Source organism: Macaca nemestrina, chromosome X (genome assembly GCF_043159975.1).
Source record: "Macaca nemestrina isolate mMacNem1 chromosome X, mMacNem.hap1, whole genome shotgun sequence".
NCBI lineage: Eukaryota > Metazoa > Chordata > Mammalia > Primates > Cercopithecidae > Macaca > Macaca nemestrina.
In genome coordinates this window covers 113,140,611-113,163,510 of record NC_092145.1, presented here as the reverse complement: position 1 = coordinate 113,163,510, position 22,900 = coordinate 113,140,611, and the positions used below count along the sequence as shown (strand labels likewise).

Here is a 22,900-nt window from a genome sequence, read left to right as displayed (position 1 = left end):
ATCTTGCTGCATACCAGGCCCTGGGCTGAGGACACAACCATGAATGAAGCATGGTCCCTGCCACCACAAGGTCCTCTTCACTCACACACACACTGAGGACTACTGCTTCATCACCCTTTCAGAAGCAGCTGAGTGGGGCTATGTAAGAACTCATGGATGAGAGCAGAAGGTGACCACCAAAATGTCACTGAACTCCCCCAAGAAAACTGTTGAGTCTCACACATGTCCAGTTTTCCAGGTCCAAGACATACAGCAGCACTACTTCATAATAGCCACCAGGGGCGGAGCCAGGAAGAACCAGAGGGAAACAAGGTTTTCTCACACGAAGGAAGAGCAGCCTGCATCACTTAATGGTTGTCCTGAGTTAATGGAGGACAATACATGGAACACGTTCTAGTACGTCAGCCCAACTCAACTGCACTGAGGTGAGGGAGCAGGCAGAAGACGGGAGTGTGCATGTTGGCAAGAGGGGCAGAGGGCACTCAGGGATTCTTAGTAAGTACAACTGACTAAAGTGTTTTTGGGTAGAAGGAAGAATTGAGCTGCAGCCAGGCGAAGACAGAGCGCCCCCCTGCCAGGAGCTCATGCTGAAGCAACACAGTAAGTCCCCGAGAATCTTGAATCTGTGAACATCGCCCAGACAGAACAGGCATGCAGGCAACACTTGGAATGCACAGCAAACACACTTTGGCCTCTGGTGGCCCAAACAAGTCTGAGTGGGCACAGAAAGGCCAATATCTTGGCTAGGAGCCACCATTCAAGTGTAGGAGAGCAAGTTCAGGTCATAAAAGCCATCCACATCAAAGTGGCCGATCCTTGCGGAGGTGTGACTGGCCCGGATCATCTCTGTCAGTGCCCACATCTGCTGCACCTTGGAGGATAGCCTGCTGGGGTCTGGGAGCCCCTCATAGAGGAGTGCAGGTTGCTCCCAGGGCACTGGGGGAGAGAGCCACTTGGGGGAGATCACGGAGGGGCTCTTTGGTCCCTGCTGATAGATCTGCAGCTCCTCCACTGTGAAAGGCAGCCACAGTGGTGATGGTTGCTGCAGAATCAGGCGTAGCTCCGATACTCTGGCCATATCACACAGTATCTGATACTTGAACAGCGACACATATTCCTGGGCTCCTTCCTCACTGTGTGGGTCAGGCATCAGAGAGTAGTCCCGTAGTCAAGTCACCCACTTGGCTGATGTGTGTGCTGAGGTGTGCTGACAGACACGGATGCTCTAAAAAGCTGTGTAGTCATTCTTTTTTTTTTTTTTTTTTTTTTTTTTTGAGACGGAGTTTCACTCTTTTTGCCCAGGCTGGAGTGCAATGGCACGATCTCGGCTCACCACAACCTCCACCTCCCAGGTTCAAACAATTCTTCTGCCTCAGCCTCCCGAGTAGCTGGGATTACAGGCATGCGCCACCACCCCAGCTAATTTTGTATTTTTAGTAGAGACGGGGTTTCTCCATGTTGGTCAGACTGGTCTTGAACTCCCGACCTCAGGGAATCCACCTGCCTCGGCCTCCCGAAGTATTGTGATTACAGGCGTGAGCCACCGTGCCCGGCCGCTGTGTAGTAATTCTTAAACATGATCTCCTTGAGGGGAGTGACTCAGGGGAAGATGACATCAATGACCAGCATGCCAGGCCAGCATTGGGAGGTCTGCACGTCACCCACCTGCAGGGCTATGGTGCCTTTCACATGGTAAGGCACCAAAACGCAGGACATGGTGCCAGCAGCTGAGATTAAGTGCAACCGCCACTCCAGGCCCCTGACCACCAGCCCTTCCCGCCATCCTCAGGTTCTCATCTTGGATAGGAAGATGACAGAGGCAATGTTGTGCCCTTCTCATTTCAGCCTATGAGGTGGCACATGATTTGAATACTGGTGATATTCACTTTGATTCTTTCGTTAAGGCAGTATCTGCCATGTTTCTCTATTTTAAAGTTATTATTTTCCTATTTCAGTTCAGAGTTGGGAGGTACTTTGAGGCTACGTCAATATCCCATTCCTCATCAAACTTTCCACTTATTCATTAATTTATGGCAGTATGGACTCACGGTTTTCCATTTTATTCAATAGGTTATAATTCATTCCTTTCATTATTTATTTTGATTTTTAACTTTTTGTTTTAAAATAAGTATAGATTCACATGCAGTGGTAACAAAAATTATAAGGGAGAAGCCATGCACTCTTCACTCAGTTCCCCAATCGGTAGCATCCGGCATAACTATAGTACCACGTCAAAACCAGGATATTGACGTCGGTGCAATCCAGAGTGTATTCAGATTTCACCAGTTTTATGTGCACTTATTTGTGTGAGTTTAATTCCATTCAGTTATTTCACCTGTAACCACCACCACATTCAAGACAGAGAAGGCTTCCATCCCCATAAAGCTCCCTTGTGCTACCCCTTTATAAACGGAACAGACACCTACCTTCTCCACCACCCTAATCCCTCGCAGCACCTAATCTCTATTTTCTTATTTCAGGATTATTGTAGAAAATAAATAATACAATACGCAATTTTTTCAGATTGGCTTTTTCACTCAGCATAATCCCGTGGAAATCCATCCAAATCGTTGTATGTATCAAGGATTTGCTCCTTTGTATTGCTGAGCACTGTTCCATAGTATGGACATATCACAGATATAAACATTCATCCCTAATGTTGAAAAGGCATTTGGGCTGTTTCACTTTGTGGCTATTACAAATAAAGCTGCTATGAATGTTCATGTACAGGGTTGTATTTTTTGCGATCCTCCCACCGCAGCCTCTAGAGTACTTGGGACCACAAGCGCAGAACGCCTTGCCTCGCCCCACCCCAAGACGCCCCGCCTCGCCTCGTTCTTTTTTTTTTTTTTTTTTTTTTTTTTTTTTTTTTTTTGAGACGGAGTCTCGCTCTGTCGCCCAGGCTGGAGTGCAGTGGCCGGATCTCAGCTCACTGCAAGCTCCGCCTCCCGGGTTTACGCCTTTCTCCTGCCTCAGCCTCCCGAGTAGCTGGGACTACAGGCGCCCGCCAACCCGCCCAGCTAGTTTTTTTGTATTTTTTAGTAGAGACGGGGTTTCACCGTGTTAGCCAGGATGGTCTCGATCTCCTGACCTCTTGATCCGCCCGTCTCGGCCTCCCAAAGTGCTGGGATTACAGGCTTGAGCCACCTTGCCCGGCCTCGTTCTTTTTTTAGATGGAGTCTTGCTCTGTCACCCAGGCTGGAGTGCAGTGGTGCAATCTCAGCTCTCCACAACCTCTTCTGGGTTCAAGTGATTCTCCTGCCTCAGCCTCCCAAGTAGCTGGGATTACAGGCACCCACCACCACGCCCAGGTATTTTTGTATTTTTAGTAGAGATGGGGTTTCACCATGTTGGCCAGGCTAGTCTCGAACTCCCGACCTCAGGTGATCCACCTGCCTCGGCCTCCCAAAGTGCTGGGATTACAGGCATGAGCCACTGCGCCCAGCCTCTTTTTTTTTTTTTTTTTTTTAATAGAGATAGTCTCGCCATATTGCCTAGGGTGGTCTTGAACTCCTAGGACCAAGCGATCCTCCTGCCTCCCAAATTGCTGGGATTATAAGCATGAGCTAGCGCACATGGCCCGTAGAATATATTTTCTTTTCATTTTTTTTTTTTTTGAGACAGAGTCTCACTCTGTTGCCCAGGCTGGAGTGCAGTGGCATGATCTCGGCTCACTGCAACCTCCACCTCCTGGGTTCAAGCAATTCTCCTGCCTCAGCCTCCCGAGTAGCTGGGATTACAGATGCCTGCCACTGCGCCTGGATAATTTTTGTAGTTTTAGTAGAGACAGGGTTTCACCATGCCAGGCTGGTCTTGAACTCCTGACCTTGTGATCCACCCTTCTCGACCTCCCAAAGCGCTGGGATTTTAGGCGTGAGCCACCATGCCTGGCCAACAAAGCCATCCTTTCTGTCTCACAAATTATTCCCTGGCCATTTCACAATCTTTGCTGCACGCATTAGGGCTTTGTGGGTGATGATAAAAAGGGGGTATTTTGTTTCATTTTATCATTAGAATCTTTAAAAGAGTAGCAAGTTATTTGGCTGGACTTCCCAAAAATGTAGCTGGGAAGAACAATGTAGCCGATCAAAAGCTGAAAATTACTTTCAAGGACTCAGGAGGGGAACATGTGATACGTGCTGCAACATATCTGTTACAACAGCCACTGTGCTGAAATTCCTTTGTGGGGAAAGGTGGAGATTTTTGCAAATGCAAGACAAAATGTTACTTCTCTGGGTATGACCACAGTAACAAGGACACAGAAAAACAAGTCAGAACCAGAGGAAAGATGGGGTTATCTGTCCTGAGAATCAAAGCCTCCTGTGGATCCTCACTCTGAGAGTGCCTGGAAATAAGAAGCTGAGTTTCATCGACAGCAGCAGGAAACGCAGAGTGAGAAAAGCAGGAAGAAGGCAGGGTGCAGTTGCTCACGCCTGTAATCCCAGCACTTTGGGAGGCCAGGGCAGGTGGATCATCTGAGGTCAGGAGTTCGAGACTAGCCTTACCAACACGGAGAAACTCCATCTCTACTAAAAATACAAAATTAGTTGGGCGTGGTAGCACATGCCTGTAATCCCAGCTACTCGGGAGGCTGAGGCATCCCTCAGAATTGCTTGAACCCAGGAGGCAGAAGTTGCGGTGGGCTGAGATCACAGCATTGCACTCCAGCCTGGGCACCAAAAGCGAAACTCGGTCTCAAAAAAAAGAAAAAGAAAAAGAAAAAGAAAAGTATAGACACTAGATTGTAGTTGTAGAATTACATCACAATGGAAATATGTTCAGGCTGAGTCCTTCCTTTGGCATGTTTGCATTGTGTGAACACTGGAATGAATCCATTTCTGTTACCATTACCATATGTTTTCCTCATCCCGTAGGGTTTTCTCAGTACGTAGCATTGTGTAAGCCACTCTAACACTGGAGTTCAGAGAACTGGTTTGAGTTCCAGCTTGCTAACCAGGTGGTGCTCAAAACACAGCCATGGCCACAAAAGCCCATTCTCTGAAGTTGGTGTGTGATGTATAAACTCATAGCCTAATTCTCCTTTTGACTCCTCAATACACTGTTTCAGAAAGATGGTAGCCAACCACCCTTTTGTGGTTCATCAGTGTGGTGGTTCAGTTTTCACACTCATGTGTGAGACGTGCCTCCCTCCAACCTTGTTATAGCACAAGCACATTACCCATCTGACATGAGGGGAAAAAAGGTTACGGTTCTAAATGTCATTTTTGGAAATGAAAAATTCAGCCAGGAGCGGTGGCCCATGCCTGTAATTCCAGCACTTTGGGAGGCCAAGGTGGGCGGATCACTTGAGGTCAGGAGTTTGAGACCAACCTGGCCAACGTGGCGAAATCCTGTCTTTACCAAAAAAAAAAAAAAAAAAAAAAAAATAGCCATGCGTGGTGGCAGGCACCTGTAGTCCCAGCTACTCGGAATGCTGAGGTGGGAGGATCACTTGAGCCTGGGAGGTGGAGGTTGCTGTGGGCCGAGATTGCACCACTGCACTCCAGCCTGAGTGACAGAGTGCAACCCTGTCTCAAACAAAACAAAACAAAACACAGAAAAGAAAAGAAATCCAAAGACTGTGATACTTTCTTCATAATTCCCTAGTTTTAACATGGAGGGAGGGTATATATTAAAATATATTTGTATTTCATATTATATATGTTATATATGACACACACATAAAACATATGCACAGGACAAGAGACAAGCCAGGACATCATAGGACTTTAGTACTTCAAATACAGCCATCACTTTTGCCATATCCATGTACCAAATGAACATTATTTACTTAACATGTTTCTTTAAATTGGTGCACATTTTATTTATTTATTTATTTATTTATTTATTTGAGATGGAGTCTCAGTCTGTAACCCAGGCTGGAGTGCAGTGGTGTGATCTTGGCTCACTGCAACCTCCACCTGCCAGGTTCAAGTGATTCTCCTGCCTCAGCCTCCCGAGTAGCTGGGACTACTGGCGCCCGCCACCGCACCCGGCTAATTTTTTGTGTTTTTAGTAGAGATGGGGTTTCACCATGTTAGCCAGGATGGTCTCGATCTCCTGACCTCGTGATCTGCCCGCCTCGGCCTCCCAAAGTACTGGAATTACAAGCGTGAGCCACCGCACCCGGCCTATTTATTTTTGAGGCAGGGTCTTACTTACTCTATTGCCCAGGCTGGAGTGCAGTGGTGCGATCTCGGCTTACTGCAACCTCCACCTCCCAGGTTCAAGTGATTCTCCTGCCTCAGTCCCCTGAGTAGCTGAGATTACAGGCACCCGCCACCATGCCCGGCTAATTTTTGTATTTTTGGTAGAGACGGGGTTTCACCATGTTGGCCAGGCTGGTCTCAAACTCCTGACCTCAGGTGATCCACTGGCCTCGGCCTCTCATAGTGCTAGGATTAAAGGTGTGAGCCATCACTCCTGGCCCACATTTTAAAACGTAAGTAAAAATGCATTTATTTGTCTCTGATGGAGTTAATGGGCACAGCAGGAGACAGATGGTACCTTCCCCGGTTTCTTTCAGTCTCCATGGTGTATATCTTTTTTTTTTTTTAAGAGACAGGAGCCAAGCAAGGTAGCTTACATCTGCATTTCCAACATTTTGGGAGGCTGAGACAGGAGGATGACTTGAGGCCCAGAGTTTGAGACCAGCCTGCACAACTTAGTGAGTCCCCTGTCTCTACAAGGAAGGTGTGGTGGCTCTCACGTGCAGTCTCAGCTACTCAGGGAGGCTAAGGTGGGAGGATCACTTGAGCCCAGGAGTTCAAGCCTGCAGTGAGCTATGATTGCATCACTGCACTCCAGCCCGGACCAGAGATTGAGACCTTGACTCTTAAAAAGACAGAGAGATGCCGGGCATGCGTGGTGGCTCACACCTGTAATCCCAGCACTTTGGGAGGCCTAGGTGGGCGGATCACAAGGTCAGGAGTTCAAGACCAGCCTGGCCAACATAGTGAAACTCCATCTCTACTAAAAATACAAAAAATTAGCCGGGCGTGGTGGCCGGCACCTGTAATCCTAGCTACTCGGGAGGTTGAGGCAGGAGAAACGCTTGAACCCGGGAGGCAGAGGTTGCACTGAGCTGAGATTGTGCCACTGCATGCCAGCCCCTGTGACAGTGTGAGACTCCGTCTCAAAAAAAAAAAAAAAAAAAAGGGAGAGAGAGTCTCACTGTCATCCAGGCTGGAGTGCAGTGGTGCAATCATAGCTCACTGAAGCTTCAAACTCCTGGGCTCAAGGGATCCTCCTGCCTCAGCCTCCTGGGTAGCTGGGATTACAGGCATGAGCCACCATGCCTGGCCCAGTACATCTTTGGACAACAGAAGAGCAGATTTCAGGCCCAGAGTTTCCACCAAACAGTAGTATTCAGCTAAAATTCAGTAACTTTTGTTTTTGTAGTACTGACCCCAGTATAGAAAGGAAAAACAAAAAAACAAAAAACAAACAAAAAAACCAATAACTTGGAAAAACATTTTGTGATTACACATTCTCTTTTAAGGACATAAATTATGAAATAAAGTTAATTTTCTTTAAAAAGATATAAGTTAACGTGTTAGACATCAGCATATTGCTATCACTTTAATTTAATCAAAGTGATTCAGTTATTGGAGGGATATTTTCAAACAGCCACATTGCAACTCAGAAAAGAAACTAAAGCCAGGTCAAGAAGGCAGACCTTTCTAGTATTTTACTTCTCATGCAAATATTGAGACTATGTTTGTTATGTAACTCACTATAAGTAGCCATGTAACTTGTAGTTCAATAAGTGTGATTAATGTGTATAATCAAAAACTGCAAAGAAAATAAATATTTGATTCTCTTACTAATATCCCTCTACAAACCCAGAGAGACATCTGAATATGCAACATGCAATGGTGGGGTGATGGCCTCAGAACAGAGATCAGGAGTGAGAGGGTGGCCAGCCATAGAAGCGAAATCATTACAAACACTGGCACAGTGGCACACAGGCAAGTGATGCCCTTCTCGTGTGAGTACCGAGAGAAAGACGATCACTTGCACGCTAGTATTGCACCCTCAAAACTACCAGCGCTATAGACTAGCATTTGCCACATTCCCAGAGCACCCCAGATAGTCACATTTTTAGGGCATATGTTTTCTTTTTGTTGTTGTTTTTTGTTGTTGTTTTGTTGTTGTTGTTGTTGTTGTTTTTAGACAGTTTGGCTCTGTCACCCAGGCTGGAGTGCAGTGGTGTGATCTCGGCTCACTGCAACCTCCACTTCCCAGGTTCAAGTGATTCTCCTGACTCAGCCTCCCGAGTAGCTGGGAGTACAGGCACGCACCACCATGTAGGGCATATACTTTCTATAAGAGTGAAAAATTTCATCTGTTGGCCTGCCTGAAGATTTTGCTTAATGCAACGTTATGTTTTAACTTTTCTTTCTTCCCTTCCCCCTTCTCCTTCCTTCCTTCCTTCCTTCCTTCCTTCCTTCCTTCCTTCCTTCCTTCCTTCTTCCTTTCTCCCTTCCTTCCTCCTTCCTTTCTCCCCTCCCCTTCCCTTCCCTTCCTTTCCTTCTCTCTCTGTCTCTGTCTTTCTTTCTTTTTGAGACAGAGGCTTGCTCTGTTGCCCAGGCTAGAGTGCAGTGATGTGATCTCAGCTCACTGCAGCCTCAACCTCCCTGGCTTAAGTGATCCTCCCAGCTCAGCCTCCCAAGTTGCTAAGACCACAGGCACGCGCCACCACACCCAGCAATTTTTTTTTTTTTTTTTTTTTTGTATTTTTTTGTAGAGAGAGGTTTTCACTATGTTGTCCAGGCTGGTCTCAAACTCCTGGCCTCAAGCGATCTGCCTGCCTCAGTCTCCCAAAGTGTTGGGATTACAGGCTTTTTTAACTTTTCAAAGGGGAAAAGAATTGCAAACTAAAGACTGAGAGCATATTCTTTGTTGTAGGTGTACGTGTTTGCTCACAGCTTGTGTAAGGAGCCCAATTTTTGGTGGAAGAAAGGGAAACTGTCAGTCTCAACTGCACAAGTGAGATATTGGATAAGTCACTTCACAGTTCGGTGTTTCTGTTTCCTGACCTGTATGACAGATACAAGACTGTGTACCCATTTGGTTTAGTTTGGTTTTGGGCTTAACTAATCTCCAAATACGCTTTTTACTGTGAAATGTCTGTGATCTGCATTCTTAGGTTACACTGATTACTAATTTCTTTGCACTGCAGTTTTGTTTTTTTTTTCCCTAGTAAAAGTACAGTTATGGTTTCTTGTCTTCCTTTTTAGAATATCTTAAGTAACCCCCCACATCCAAGTTTCCAGTAGGTTTCCAGTCCTAATATGGTTCATAGTTCCAGAGTGCTCAAGGGTATTGATGTATTAGGGCAATGTGACCCAGGAAACTGCTGCGGAAAATTGTAAGGTGAGGTGACATTAGAAAGATGTTTCATCAAAATGTCAAAGTGTGCGAGAGTGTATCCTCCCTCGCATTTCTGCACATTTGTGTCAAGTGGTCAAGCAGTTCCTAAGCAACGGTGCGGAGGTGGTTGCTAGGCTGGTTTGTCACGTGTCCACGGATTCAGCCGCTAAAGAAATGGTGGGCCCAACTGCATTCAGACAGTTTATTGTTTAAAGAGACAGTAAGACCATCAAGGTGTCAGCTCCAACATCCCTAGTCCCACAGGATGACACTGAACCAGAGGGGCCAGGTGACATTGAAGGGCCAACTCAAAAACGACCACAAGCAGTTTTGTAATAGACTTACACAGAAGCCTGCAGCTGAAATATAAGTCTGGGCAAAGTAAAAAGCCCGATACCACACCAGAGCCAGGGAGGCTGATGAGAAACTGTCTCATGGTGGCTCCTCAGCAGGCTGCTTGTCTTGCCCAGTTCCAGGAAAAAAATCACAGGACGTTCTGCCAAGACTCAAGTCTTCAGGCAAGCCTTTGCCTTTTGCCCACGTGGAGATGTGCAGGGTCTCCATGGCATCATGGCAGAGCTGGTCCCTACAACTGCACTGCCTGGCCTTTTGGGTAACCAGCTAAGAATTTGTTTTCAAGAAGCACAGGCCAGGTCGGGTGCAGTGGCTCACACCTGTAATCCCAGCACTTTGAGAGGCTGAGGTGGGTGGATCACCTGAGCTCAGCAGTTTGAGACCAGCCTGGCCAACATGGTGAAACTCCATCTCTACTAAAAATACAGAACATTAGCCAGGCGTGGTGGCGGACGCCTATAATCCCAGCTACTTGGGAGGCTGAGGCAGGAGAATTGCTTGAACCCAGGAGGCAGAAGTTGCAGTGAGCCGAGATCACACCACGGCACTCCAACCTGGGCAACAAGAACAAAACTCTGCCTCAAAAAAAAAAAAAAATTCAGCAGGCATGCTGGCGCATGCCTGTAGTCCTAGCTACTTGGGTGGCTGAGGCAGGAGAATCACTTGAACCCAGGAAGCAGAGGTTGCAGTGAGCCGAGATGGTGCGACTACACTACAGCCTGGATGACAGAGCAAGATTCTGTCTCAAAAAAAAAAAAAAAGAAAAGAAAAGCACAGGCCACTCTATCAGATGTCCCAATTAATTGTACTGTGACAGGGGCATGGATGAAATCCTTTTTATTGGTATTAAGTGACATCAGATAAGAATAACTGTGGCTATGATCAAGTAGAATGATCAGATCCACCTGGAGAATAGACCACAGTCAGGTTCCTGGTCAAAGCCAAGCCAGCTAAGTTGGTCATTAATCCAGGTGCAGCAAGAGGTGTCAGCAACTGCACACAGCCAGCTCTGACTGCCGGCAGGAAATCCAGGGCAGTATGACTGCTCCTCACCACTCATGTTGGAGAGCTTAGTCTGGTCTGTGTGTGCAAGCAAGGATAGGCCTGATGTCCATGAAAGAAGAGGTCCCCTATTGGGGCATGAACTGTAGCTAGAGTTTAAGACCCTGGTTTTTTTTTTTTTTTTTTGGCTTTTTTTTGGGGGGTGGGGTGGGGGTGGAGTCTCACTCTGTCGCCCAGGCTGGAGTGCAGTGGTGCAATCTCAGCTCACTGCAGCCTGTGTCTCCTGGGTTCCAGTGATTCTCCTGCTTCTGCCTCCCAAATAGCTGCAATTACAGCCACCCGACACCACGGCCAGCAATTTTTTTTTTTTTTTTTTTTTTTTTTTTTTTTTTGAGACGGAGTTTTGCTCTTGTTGCTCAGGCTGGAGTGCAATGGCATAATCTTGGCTCACTGCAACCTCCGCCTCCTGGGTTCAAGAGATTCTCCTGCCTCAGCCTCCCAAGTAGCTAGGATTACAGGCATCCATCACCATGCCCAGCTTATTTTTTTGTATTTTTAGTAGAGACAGGGTTTCACCATGTTGACGAGGCTGGTCGAGAACTCCTAACCTCAGGTGATCCATGCACCTCGGCCTCCCAAAGTGCTGGGATTACAGGCATGAGCCACCATGCCCAACCAATTTTTGTATTTTTAGTAGAGATGGGTTTTTGCCATGTTGGCCAGTCTGGTCCTGAACTTCTCACCTCAAGCGATCTACCCTCTTCAGCCTCCCAAAGTGCTGGGATTACAGGCATGAGCCACCTTACCGGGCCTTTTTTTTTTTTTTTTTTGAGACAGGGTCTTGATCTGTCACCCAGGCTGGAGTACAGTGGCATGATAGCTCACTGCAGCCTCTGTAAGAATTAAAGAGGAGAGAAACACAAAGGGTGGCTAGACAGTCAACCGATTTATTTTAAACCTGGGAGGGACTTCTGACCCTTTTGAGTTAGGTCAGAGCCACACTCTCTTACAGACTAAGAGTTTTCAAAGATTTAAGGTGGGAGAGTTTATCAGAGGCTTGGACTGCTTCTGTGTCTCTGTGTTGTGCTTATCTGGGAAGGAGAGTTGTGTGTCTGTTCCAATACATCTTTCTGCAGCTGCAGGCATCCTGAGTCTGTCTTTAGCTTCCCTATCTTAGTGAACCTGAAGGGAAAGGAATGTGCTTATTAAGGCCCACTGTTTTACTGGGGCCCCTTGTATGAGGGTGAAGTTCGGCAGTTATCCAAGAGACTTTCTTCCTGCCTCCCTCTGTGCCTGTGCTGTCTTATCTGTGTTTTACTGTCTGCTCTTTTCTGGCTGCTTATAGTTAGAATAAAAGTGATTTCCTTGAAATTCATGAGGCTAGAAAGGGAGCTGGAACTTAAAGTGGCAGTGTTTGTCGGAGGTGACGGTGCTCCTGCTCTGTCATTGCAGACCCTATAGTTATAAAAGGATGAGGGGGCGACGTGTTCTTTCTGGCTACTTCCTGCTGACGGGGGAGCGGAGAGTTTCTTGGTCTCAGATTGACTGCAGGAGTAACACCATCTGTAAATGTTTATGGGTGGTTGCAAAATGGCCATGATTCTGTCAGTTAAAAATTTTTGAAAAAGGTTAATTAGGCAGGATTAAAACATTAGTCCTTGGCATATTACTAGGAGAGGACCCAGGAATGGGATGACTCATGCTATGATTTTATTTTTAAACCAATAATTTATTTGGTTGTTTTGGTATTCCCTTAGCTTTTTAGCCCCTCTTTTTAGTTTTTCAGCAGCATTTCTTACTAGGCCCGATTGGTTGAGATAGAAACAACATTTCTTACCCAATGAGAGACAGAGGCCCCCTTTTTCAGCCGTTATAAGATTTAATCCCTGTTTGTTTTGGAGGACTACTCCAGCCAAGGAGTCTAGTTGGTCGTGGACTCTTATAAAGCTTCAGGCTATATCTTCTAAAGAGCCCTGTAGTTTTGTTGAAAGTGCCTTAAAGTATGTTAAGGAGGTGGCTAATCCGCTTGCTCCCAATCCAAGTCCAGAGGCTATACCTAAGGCGGCCATTAAAGGAATGACGTGGATGGCCCTTCTTTTTCTAACGTATTGGACGGGTGGGATGGGCAAAGGCTGATTAGGAGGAACTAGTCCAATGGAGGGAGATAGATAAACTAGGGTACAGGTTCCAGTCCAGCTTGTGGGGAGACAAAGATAGGTGTTGCTGCCACACAAAAAGAATAAGACTTTGTTGGCCGGGTACGGTGGCTCAAGCCTGTAATCCCAGCACTTTGGGAGGCTGAGACGGGCGGATCACGAGGTCAGGAGATCGAGACCATCCTGGCTAACACGGTGAAACCCCGTGTCTACTAAAAAAAAATACAAAAAACTAGCTGGGCGAGGTGGCGGGCGCCTATAGTCCCAGCTACTCGGGAGGCTGAGGCAGGAGAAGGGTGTATACCCAGGAGGCGGAGCTTGCAGTGAGCTGAGATCCGGCCAATGCACTCCAGCCTGGGCAACAGAGCGAGACTCCATCTCAAAAAAAAAAAAAAAAAAAAAGACTTTGTTGTAAACACAGGCAGAAATATGGGAAGAGAACAAGTGAATTAAAGATGGGGTGTTTTGTTGTTGTCTTTCTGTTTGTTTTGTTTTGTTTTGTTTTTTTCCTGTGGCTCATTACTCCAGACTGACAAAGAGGAGGCCAGGGAGACACCTACTATAGTAGAGATATAAGAAGAGTTACTTTTTACACATTTAATGTGGTCGGATGTTGCGCCATTAATATTGAGCCATGGAAAAAGGTGGGCATTAGGGACAGCACAGATTAGGCCAGAGGCATTGGTTAAGGGAGAGGCTGTGAAACTAGCCGGTTGCAGAAATGTTCCCATTTGCTTCCAGTGACACTTGGTAGTTAATTTGATTAGTTTGGTGGTCAGACGGGTGTTTAACAACGATAGTGCGGTTGCATTGGTTAAATGTTAATGAACCTACAGGGATATTTCCCTTAGAGGCCGAAAAGTAAAGTGAGGCTTGTTGAAAAAGGGGAGTGTGTTTAGTTATAGGCCCTTCAATGGGAGAGCCTTGGGGCTTAAGTCATTGTAGGGAGTTGTAGTAGGTCTGAAATAATTTGTTAGCTTGATTGGCCCTGAAAGTGGGATAACTGCCGATTAGAGTGTCAGCTTTTTTAAAAAGGGAAACTCCTTTTTGGAGTTTATAAATTAGGGTTATATTTCCAGTTAAAATGTCATGAAGGAGTGCAGAAAGGGCTGAGTAAGCTGAGGAAGACAGTGATAAACACATCCAGCATTCTGAAGCAAGGGAAGAGTTAGCTGACAGTAAGAGGGATTGTGTAAGGTTTATAGAGCGTTTGAGCTTGAGAGCAGTGAGGAGCGGTTGTATTGGTGAGATTTATGTACTTAGGGAATTTATATTAAAAGAAGCAAGCAAAAAGAGAAAAAGGTTATTTGGGTAGCAGTAAAGTCCTGGAAAGTTCCTTGAAGCCATAGGTCCCATAAAATAGTAAGGAGCTGATCAGGATGTGCAATGGGAGCTTCGTAAGGGTACCACTGAAGGTCTGTAGCAAGGCAGATTAGGAAGCGATGAAAGTTTGGAAGAGAAAGAGACATAAGCGGCTTATGTGGAGTTTTCCTTTTTTTCCTCTGGGATTCAGGTGAGGCAAAGGGAAGCGGGTCCTGTGGAGACACAAGAAAAGTCTGAAGGAGTTTTAGATTCAGTTGTTTGAGCATGTGGTGAAGGGAAGTTTATTTTTTTTGAGAGAAGTATAATGAATCCAGTTAGGGAGCCCCTGGAGTTTTGCTGCTGTAGGTGTGGTGAGGATGATCTGGTAAGGTCCCTTCCATTTAGACCTAAGGGGGGATTTGGGGATAGGACTGGGAATTTTTATGAGAACCCAGACAGGTTGTGGCAGGTATTTGTCAGCATATTCCCAAATAAAATGGCGGACAGTAAGTAGAAGAGGGCAAACGGGAGGAGTTGGTTGAGGTGGTGCTTGGCCGTGAGGTGGAACAAAGGGGCCGAGTGGTCTCCCACACATGAGCTCAAACAGGCTGAGCGTTAAGGGTTTACATGAGAGTGCCTGAATATTTAGGAGGGCCAAAGGTAAAAGTGTAACCGAAGGTAAAAGTGTAACCCAGTCTTTATGTGCTTGGAGTGAGTGAGTAGCTGGTGAGGTGTTTTTTGAATGCCATTCATTTTTTCAACCTTCCCTGAAGATTGAGGTCGATAGGGGATGTGTAGCTTCCAGGTGATTTGTAGAGCTTGTGCAAGTGTTGGAGTAATTTGAGAAATGAATTCAGGACCATTGCTGGATTGAAAAGAATGAGGCACCCCAAACCTGGGGATGATTTCTGTTATTAATTTGGAGGTGACAGTAAAAGCTCGTTTGTTGGTTGTGGGAAAAGCCTTGACCCATCCCAAAACGGTATCGACCAGAACTAAAAGAAATTTAACCTTTTTTACTGGGGGCACATGGGTAAAATCAATTTGCTAATCCTGTCCTAGAAGGTGTTCCCTAGCCTGATGGGTTGGGAAAGAAGGGGGTTTAGTGTTGGAATGCGGTGAAGTATTCTGGCAAATAGAGAATTGATGGGAAATAGCTTTTAACTGTTCCTTTATATCTGGGGCTATGTGTATATGGGAACTTAAGAAATGTAGAGGGGAATGGCTGGTGTGGAAGAGGTTGTGAATGTCCCGTAAAAGAGTTGTTTTTTCAGGGTCAGGTAGGACTAATTTGTTTTCTATGAACCAGTGTGGGGGGCTGAATTGTGCCCCCACCGTGATTAGTTGTTGTGTTGGTGTTTTGCATAAAAGGAGGGGATATGTTGTATGAGGGGAAATAGGTACTGGGGAACTGGATGAGTGGTTGAGGCTTGTTTTGCCCAACAGTCAGCTTTACAGTTTCCTAAAGAAATGTAGCTGTTATTTGATTGATGTCCTTTGCAATGGATAACTGCAAACTTTTCTGGGAGTAAAGTTGCCTTTAGCAAATGATGGATTGATTTTTCACGAGTTATTAGAGTTTCTTTAGCCATGAGATAGCCCCACTTGCTCCAAATTTGGTCATTGGAATGGATGATGTTATAGGCATATTTAGAATCGGTGTATATATTAACTTGTATGCTCTTTGGGTAGTGGGTAGCTATTATGAGGGAGTTAGTGTTTCATACCATGGAATTTACATGGCAAAGGAATTTGGGGTTTAAGTCTATTTGATGTTGAGTGTCTGAGGAGGGGTTCTGTTCTTGATGTAATAACAAATAAGGGTGGCTTTGGTGTAGGGCTGATAAATGGATGATTCTCCCTAATTTCTGTAGGATGTCCCTTCCTAGTAAAGGAGTGGGACAATGAGGGATGACAAAGAAAGAGTGAGTGAAGGTGACACCCTGAAATGAGCAGTATAGAGGGTGGCGTTTTGTGTGGGGTTTTTTTTGTGTGCCCTTCATGGCAACAACAGAAATGGATGAGTGTTTTCATGGGCCTTGATACTCAGTTAACATCGAAAGACTCGCCCCGGTATCCAAAAGAAAGGAAATAATCTTACCGGACACCGTCCTAATTACCCTGAGTTCCGTGGACTCACTAGGCGTGGAGGCGAAGGATCCCGGTCACTTTCAGTCTTCTGTTGTCAGCACCAGCAGTGAAGAGATTTCCTCCTGTGATGGTCAGGGGGCTTTATTATGAGCCGCACCCAAACGGGGAGGGTGTCCCTGTTGGGGGCAGTCCACTTTCCAGTGTCCCCAAAGACCACAAGCTGGACACGGTCTGGTGGAGGTCCGGTAGTTAGGACAAGCCTTTGCCCAGTGTCCAGAGTTGCCACATTGGAAACAGACTCCCAGAGGCGTCGGGGAGTTTTATTTTGGGTCATTGGGAGGCTTTTGTGTAACTGACTTTTGGATAGCAGAGGCGAGCATCTGGGTTTTTAATGAGAGATGTTTGTCTTTTTGAATTTTTTGTTCCTCCTCTCTGTTTTTAAAGACATGGAAGGCTACATTTGGGAGGTCCTGCCAGGATGTCTGGGGACCCTCCTTTAAGTTTTACAATTTTTTCCAGATATCTGGGGCAGGCTGGGAAACAAATTGGAGGTGGAGAAAAGTTTGACCTTCTCTAGATTCTGGGTCCAAATTGGTATATTTTAGCATAGCTTCAGTGAGGCGTGATAAGAAAAGGGCAGAATTTTCTTGGGGGTCTTGTGTAATTTCTCTAAGTTTCTCATAATTAACTGCCTTATGGGCATTTTTGTCCATACCCACAAGGAGACAGAAAATCATGTGGTCTCTTCATCTGATGCCATTGTCTCCCTATTGGTAAGTCCAATCTGAGTATCTACGGGGGACTGCATCATTAGCCACTGGATTTTGTATAGGCACTTGATTATGGAGTTCATCTGCGTGGGCTTCAGCTGAATGTCAGATGAGCTCTTTTTCATCAGGAGTGAGGGTGGAGGTTAGAATTATATAAAAGTCGTGCCAAGTTAAATTAAAGGATTGAGTTATGTGCAGGAATTTACTGTGATAATGAGATGGATTTTCAGAGAAAGATCCCAGATGCTGTTCAATTTGCGGCAGATTAGACATGGAGAAAGGAACATGAACGCAAGTAATGCCTTTAACTCTAGCCACTTCCCGGAGAAGGAAAATGACAGAGGTGGTTTGACTGGATGGAGTAGTTTTTGAACGGGTTACAGGTGGAGAAGGAGGAGGGGCAGGGTTAAGGGCTGCCGGAGTGGAGGGTTCGGACAGGCGAGGAGCAGGTGCAGGGGGTTGAGAATATGGAGGGGGTTCATTTGCAGGGTCAAAAGGAGCTTCAGAGGAAGGGATTCCAGGGGAAGGAGAGACCTGGGGAGGGTTTTCATTAAGAAGAAGGATTTCATGAGGGGTGAAAGCTTGACATAGGGAGGGTCGGGATCTAAGGTAGAAAAAAGCCTGAATATAGAGAATCTCTTGCCATTTGCCATTCCTGGTTATAAAGTTGTCAAGATCCCTGAGAATTTGAAAGTTAAAGGTGCCATTTTTGGGCCATCGTCTGTTGTTATTTAATCTGTATTGGGGCCAAGCCGTGTTGCAGGAGAAAATTAGACGCTTTGGCTTTAGGGTCCCCTGTAAGCCAAATTTGGTGAGGTTGTGAAGGAGACAGCCCAGTGGGGAGGACATAGGAATGTGGGATTGTTTGGCACCCATGTGGACTGATAAGAGGAAGCCAAGGGTGTCTGTTTTGTTTTAGGCATCCCCAGACAAAAGACAGAGACCCAGAATCTTCTTTCCAAAAGAGGATAGTTAAGCTAAGAAGAAACTGGGCTTCCCCAGGATTTCCTCTAGCTTAGTCCTATTGGTCCTCTGAGGACCTGGATAGCAGGCTGGACTTTTTCTGGTACTGGGAGAAAGCCAGGAGAAGGCAGATCTTACCAGTCAGCTGAATTAGTGTCCGATGTTGGATGTTCCGGTTGGAATCAGCAAGGGGCCTCCCAGACTGGAGCCACACAAGGAAGAGAGAGAGAGAGAGCGCGAGAGTGAGAGAGTGAGAGAGCAAGAGAGAGAGAGAGAGAGAGAGGAGACAGAGAGAGAGAGAGAAAGAAGAAGGAGGAAGAAGGAGCAAGGGTTAGGGAGTGAAATACCTGTTACAGGCGGTCGGAGGTAAATTCCTGAGACCTGAGGGTTTTGAAAGCTCATGGGGGAGTAGCCCCAGCCTGAGCCTTGCAGTCCCCTTCAAGTCAGTTGTCCTCCTCATGCAAATCACTAGAAAATTGAAGTGAAAGAAAAGACTGGGAGGGTGGCCAGAGACCCTCAGGATCCGGGAGTTAACTCAGGATGCACTGCCATTGCCCATTGGTTCCTGGGTTGCAAGAGAGTCTCTGCCCCCAACACCCGTCCTGGTTTCAGATCAAATGTAAGAATTAAAGAAAGAGGAGAGAAACATGGAGGGTAGCTTGACAGTCAACAGGTTTATTTTAAACCTGGGAGGGACTTCTGGCTTCTGGTCAGAAGCTGCACTCTCTTACTTTAAGGGTTCAGGGCAGGAGAGTTTATCAGACGCTTGGACTGCTTCTGTGTCTCTTTGTTGTGCTTATCTGGGAGGGAGGGTTTTGTGTCTGTTCACATACATCTTCCTGCAGCTGCAGGCATACCCCCACCCCCCCGAGTCTGCCTTTAGCTTCCCTATCTTAGTGCACCTGAAGGGAAAGGAATGTGCTTATTAAGGCCCACTGTTTTACTGGGGCCCCGTTGTACGGGGGTGAAGTTTGGCAGTTACCCAAGAGACTTTCTTCCTGCCTTCCTCTGTGCCTGAGCTGTCTTGTCTGTGTCTTACTGTCTGTTCTTTTCTGGCTGCTTGTAGTTAGAAAAGAAGTGATTTCCTTGAAATGCATGAAGCTGGAAAGGCAGCTGGAATTTAAAGTGGCAGTGTTTGAGATGACGGTGCTCCTGCTCTGTCAGCCTCGACCTCCTGGGCTTAAGCAATCTTCCCACCTAAGCCTCCCAAATAGCTGAGACTACAGGCATGCAGAGCTAGTTTTGTTATTATTAATATTATTATTAACTTTTATTTTATGTTCAAGGGTAAATGTGCAGGTTTCTTACATAGGTAAACTCATGTCATGGGGGTTTGTTGTACAGATTAATTCATCACCCAGAGGCCTAGTACTTAATAGTTATTTTTTCTGATCCTCACTCTCCTCCCACCCTCCACCCTTAAGTAGGCCTCAGTGTCTATTGTTCCCTTCTTTGTGTACATGAATTCTCATCATTTAGCTCCCACTTATAAGTGAGAACATGTAGTATTAGGTTTGCTGTTCCTATGTATTATTATTTTCTTTTAGAGATGGCATCTCCCTATGCTGTCCAGGCTGGTCTTGAACTCCTGGGCTCAAGTGATCCTCCTGCCTTGGCCTCCCAAAGTGCTGTGATTGCAGGCATGAGCCACTACACCTGGCCTGAATCATTTATTAAAACAGGAATAAACCAATTGTGTGTCCCTCATAGGAAACAAACTCTTTGAGCAGAATTAAATAGCTGGAGGCCAGGTGTGGTGGCTCACGCCTATAACCCCAGCACTTTGGGAGGCTGAGGTGGGCAGATCACTTGAGGTTAGGAGTTCAAGACCAGCCCGGCCAACATGGTAAAACCCTGTCTCCACTAAAAACACAAAAATTAGCCAACTGTGGTGGCACATGCCTGTAATCCCAGCTACCCAGGAGGCTGAGGCAGGAGAATCGCTTGAGCCCAGGAGGTGGAGGTTGCAGTGAGGCAAGATCATACCACTGCACTCCAGCCTGGGTGACAGAGCAAGATTCTGTCTCAAATAAAAATAAAAATAAAAAATAAAAAAGTAAACAGCTGCAAAGCAGGTTGGAGTGCTTCTGAAGAGGACGATGAGGCTATCACTATGACCTGAATATTTGCATCCTCCTGACCCCCAAAAATTCATCTGTTGAAATCCTAACCACAAGATAATGGAATTAGGAAGTGTGGCCTTTTAGAAGGTGATTGAGTGATTAGGGACTAGTGCCCTTATGAAACAGGCCCAGGGAAGCTTGTTGGCCCCTTCCACCATGTGTGGACACAGTGAGAAGGCGCCATCTGTGAACCAGAAGGAAGGTCCTCACCAGACACTGAATCTGCTGATGCCTTAGTCTTGGACTTCTCAGCCTCCAGAACTATGAGAAATCCATTTCTGTTGTTTACAAGCCACCTACTTTGTGGCAGTTGGTTACAGTAGCCCAAACAGACTGAGACAGCCCTTAGAGTCAGCAGGGCCCCACCACTATGGCCTCCTCAGAGTGCACTGGATTTTGTTAATAGGTTCGTTACCACCTCAGCAGCAGCATTTTTTTTTTACTTAAGGTCTAGGACAAGGTTACCAAAGCATTCGGAGACAACAGGTCAGGCCAGGAGATAACTGTAAGCAAGAGCCCAAGAGAGACTAAAATGGTTCCAGCTCTACACCTCTCCTAGGCCACTGGCAAAACCCAGAACCCAGTTTCCATGAGGTGGGCATGGAAGGGACAAAGGTAGAGTGGAAAGGATTCCTTGTGTGGTTTGGGTCTCTTACAGCCAGTTTGGGCCTCTTCCTCTTCCCCTTGAATGCATAATTAAACATTTTATCCAAATGGGAAATGCTTTTTGGACAATTGCCACATTTAGAGCCTATATTGCCTGTTTTAGATATATACTTTGCTAGGAGCTAAACCTTGGTGATCCAGTTATCTTTTTTTTTTTTTTTTTTTTTTTTTTTTTTTTTTTTTTTGAGACAGGGTGTTGCTCTGTTGCTCAGGCTGGAGTGCAGTGGCACAATCATGGCTCACTGCAGCCTCAACCTCCGGGACTCCTGTTATCTTCCCTCCTCAGCCTCCTGAGTAGCTGGGACCACAGATGTGTGCCACCACATCCAGCTAATTAATTTTTCTTTTCTTTCCTTTCTTTCTTTCTTTTTTTTTTTTTTTTTTGTACAGACAAGGTCTCCCTATGTTGCCCAGGGTGGTCTCAAACTCCTGAACTCAAGTGATCCTCCTGCCTCAGCCTCCCAAAGTGCTGGGATTACAGGTGGGAGCCACCACTCACTGCCTTTTTAACTATTAATTTAGAAATAATGAGCCGGGTGCGGTGGCTCATGCCTCTAATCCCAGCACTTTGGGAGGGCAAGGCGGGTGGATCACGAGCTCTGGAGATTGAGACCATCCTGGCTAACACAGTGAAACCCCCCGTCTCTACTAAAAATACAAAAAATTAGCTGTGCGTGGTGGCAGGCGCCTGTATTCCCAGCTACTCGGGAAGCTGAGGCAGGAGACTGGCGTGAACCTGGGAGGCAGAGCTTGCAGTGAGCCGAGATCACACCACTGCACTCCAACCTGGGCGACAGAGCGAGAGTCCATTTCAAAAAAAAAAAGAAATAATGATACATTCTGTTGAAGTTGGAAAAAAAAAAGTACAAAGGTTCTGTGAATAATTTACGCAATTTTTGCATAACTATAGTATAATATCAAAAGGAGGAAATTGATACTGGTACAATCCACCAATTTAATTCAAATTTCTTCAGTTTTACAAGCACTAATTTGTGTGTGTGTGTGTGTGTGTGTGTGTGTGTGTACTGCTATGCAATTGCACCACACACATAGATACACACAAATAATTCGTTACATGAATCACATGCGTAGATTCATGTAACAACCACTACCATTGAGATTCAGAATCATTCCCTCAGCACAAAGAGCTGCTGCTAGCCTTTCATAGCCCCTTTTCCCCATCCCTGTCTCCTTGACAACCACTAATCCCTTCTCCATTTCTGTAATTGTGTTATTTCAAGAATGGTACATAAATGGAATTACACAGTACAAAACCTTTGAGATTGGCTTTTTTTCACTCAGCATAATTCTTTTGAGATCCAACTAAGCTGTTGCATTTATCATATGGAGGTACCACCGTTTGTTTAACCATTCACTCACTGAGCAACATCTGGGCTAATTCCAGTTTTTGGCTGTTATGGATAAAGCTGCTAAAGCCATTCATTGTACAGGTTTCTGCGTGAACGTAAATGTTCATTTTTCTGGGATAGATGCCCAGGAATGTAATATTGGGTCATATGGTAGTTACATGTTTGGTTTTACAAGAAACTGTCAAAATATTTTCTGCCAATCTGTAGCTTGTCTTTTCACTCTCTTCAAAGAGTCTCTCTGAGGGCAAAAATTTTTGGTTTTGAAGCCCAGTTAATCACATTTTCTTTTTATGGACTGTGATTTTGCGTCATGTATGACACTTCGTCAGGCCTGAGGTCATGAGGATATTTTAGGCTGGGGGTGGTGACTCACGCCTGGAATCTCAACACTTTGGGGGTCCGAGGCGAAAGTATGGCTTGAGCTCAGGAGTTTGAGATCAGCCTGGGCAACATAGTAAGACTCTGTCTCTATAAAAAGTACCAAAGGCTGGGCGCAGTGGCTCACGCCTGTAATCCCAGCACTTTGGGAGGCCGAGGCGTGTGGATCATGAGGTCAGGAGATCGAGACCATCCTGGCTAATGCGATGAAACCCTGTCTCTACTAAAAATACAAAAAAATAAAAAATTAAAGTACTAAAAAAATGAGCTGTGCATGGTGATGCATGGAGACTGAGGTGGGAGGATCGCCTGAGCCAGGGAGGTTGAGGTTGCAGTGAGCCAAGATTGTG

The 22,900-nt window shown here is 45.9% G+C and overlaps 1 long non-coding RNA gene, 1 other non-coding gene and 1 pseudogene across 2 annotated transcripts; 1 reads left to right on the top strand and 2 right to left on the bottom strand.

Annotated features, from left to right (window-relative positions):
* Window positions 1-752: 752 nt before the first annotated feature.
* LOC105463875 (nicolin-1-like) lies at window positions 753-1,716 on the bottom strand (annotated as a pseudogene).
* Window positions 1,717-5,085: 3,369 nt separating this feature from the next.
* Window positions 5,086-5,189, top strand: LOC112423574 (small nucleolar RNA U13). The gene has a single exon (XR_003014045.1). It is a non-coding gene; the product is annotated as a small nucleolar RNA U13 (small nucleolar RNA).
* A 6,492-nt stretch (window positions 5,190-11,681) lies between these two features.
* On the bottom strand, window positions 11,682-18,230 carry LOC105463887 (uncharacterized). Its single transcript, XR_976576.2, has 3 exons — window positions 18,152-18,230; window positions 16,291-16,402; window positions 11,682-11,913 (listed from the first exon to the last, which is right to left on the bottom strand). It is a non-coding gene; the product is annotated as an uncharacterized lncRNA (long non-coding RNA).
* Window positions 18,231-22,900: the final 4,670 nt, after the last annotated feature.